This window comes from Strongylocentrotus purpuratus, unplaced genomic scaffold (genome assembly GCF_000002235.5).
Source record: "Strongylocentrotus purpuratus isolate Spur 01 unplaced genomic scaffold, Spur_5.0 spur5_scaffold_7, whole genome shotgun sequence".
Classification (NCBI taxonomy): Eukaryota; Metazoa; Echinodermata; class Echinoidea; order Camarodonta; family Strongylocentrotidae; genus Strongylocentrotus; species Strongylocentrotus purpuratus.
In genome coordinates this window covers 2,668,958-2,671,215 of record NW_022145613.1, presented here as the reverse complement: position 1 = coordinate 2,671,215, position 2,258 = coordinate 2,668,958, and positions in this window count along the sequence as shown.

Below are 2,258 nucleotides of genomic sequence, written 5' to 3'. Positions count from 1 at the left end.
GGGGGGGCGGTAGAATCGGCCCGTGGATCCGCGCCTGTCCAAAATAGCACACACACAAAATCGCCTCGCCGCTACGCGGCTCAGTAAAGGAAGAATGTAAAGGTTGCTCCGAATAATGAGGAGGAAATAATGTGCAGAACGGGAAAAAATCGAGAGAATGTCATCAGGGGATGAAAGTCAGTAACAGCTAAGTAAATGTAATTGAGGAGTATCATAGGTACCAATTCAATGGATATTTGTATAAAAAAGAGCCCCCGTCAGTACTAAAGAGCCCCCGTGAGAAGGCTCACGGGGGCTCTTTTTTTTGGGGGGGGGGAAGAGCCCCCGTGGACAAAAAATTAATTTGAGCCCTATTCCTATATGAATTTCTTTCAAGGATGATTTCTTCAGAATTGGTAAATTAAGTCTATCTGCACATTTCCCCAGACTTCCTTTATTGTATTACATTCAAAGAATACATGTTAATAAGTTTCTTCAAATTTTTTGCAAAATGAGCACAACTCATTTTCATGGAACCGGAATCTATGTAAATGATGATTTGTATATAAAATATTATGCAAAATTGAGCAATGTTTGAGTCGTGCCCGGCTTTCCAGTAATCATATTGTACATTGTTTTACTTAAGTTGAGGTATAGGATCGATCATAAGAATCTTCTGGTGATGGCATCCTATATTTCTGATCTTACAGCTTTCAAAGAAATCATATCTGGACCATCAACGAAAAAGTTTGAGAAATCTTGTTTTCGGGGGTGTTATCTGTGTTTAATGTTGTAAGATTTCATAAGCAAAGTATGTCTTTATAGGAAGTGTCTTTGTTCTTTGACTCGCATTCAGCTTACCATATCTGATTAGGCCTACAAAAAAAAAAAGTAAGAAATACATATATAAAGACAAATGGGGGGGGGGGGCTGGTAAAAAGAGAAAAAGGAGAGATAAGTTGAGGAAAAGAGATTGAGAGAGAATAGGAAGAGGGTGACAGGGAAGAAAGAGAGAGGGAGAGAGCACTAGATAGAGAGAAGGAAAGAGAAAGGGTGTGAGTGGGAGAAACAAAGAGGAGAGAGAAAGAGAGCGAGAGAGAGAGAGAATGGGGAAAGGTTGATATGGGAGAGATATAGATAGAGAGAAAGAGGGAGAGGGGGTGTGTGTGTGTGTGAGAGAGAGAGAGAGAGAGAGAGAGAGAGAGACGGAGATAGAAAGGGCGTGATAGGGGGAGAGAGAGAGATTTTACATATTATGTAGTACACTTACTACTAAAGGTTAGTGGCGTTGGCAGGCACTGTCGCAGCGTGATTATGAGGGAAGTGGAAGGGGCTGGAACGTTGGAAGGGTTGGGGGGGGGGGGCATCGGTCTTACCCGAAAAATAAAATATAAATACAAACTTTCTTTCTTTAATATTCGCTTACAACATGGCGCTGCGCAGCGTCAAGTTTGTTAGTTCAAAGTTTAAATGTCAGCTGTAAAGATGCCAGAGCAAAACATGTTGGATGTAAGAATGCCAGAGGCAGGGGCGTACGCAGGGGGGGGGGGTTGGGGATTCAAACCCCCCCCTTTGGTATTTTTATGTGTGTAAACCCCCCTAAAAAAACCTAAACCCCCCCCCCCCTTTGGATTTTTTTTTTTTTTTTAATTTAAAAAAAAAAAAGAAAAAAAAAATATATATATATATATATGCCCACGGCTAACCTAAAAAAGGTGACCTTACCCCCCCCCCCCAACGAAGAAAATGTCAAATTTTCAAATTCGAGACAAAAAAAAAAAAAAAAGTGCCTGCTTCCCCCCCCCACCCCCCCCCCCACCCCCCCCCCCCCCCCCCCCCCCCTCCCCCCCCCCCCCCCCCCCCCCCCCCCCCCCCCCCCCCCCCCCCCCCCCACCCCCCCCCCCCCTCCCCCCCCCCACACTGACTTTTCGGCCGGCGCGATTTTAAATTTTTCGGGAGCAAAATATTTTGGGCCCGATTTTAAACCCCCCCCCCCCCCCCCCCCCCCCCACCCCCCCCCCACCCCCCCCCCCCCCCCGCCCCCCCCCCCCCCCCCCCCCCCCCCCCCTTGAAAAAATCCTGCGTACGCCCCTGGCCAGAGGTCAACATTACAGGTAAAAATATCAGAGGTTAATTTACAAACAAACCTTTTTTTATTATTCGCGTCAAAATTGTTAGTTCGGATTTAAAATGTCAGCTGTAAAGATACCAAAGCAAGACATTTCAGGAGTAAAGATGCCAGGCAGAGGTAAAAAAATGTCGGAGGTGAAAATGTTAGA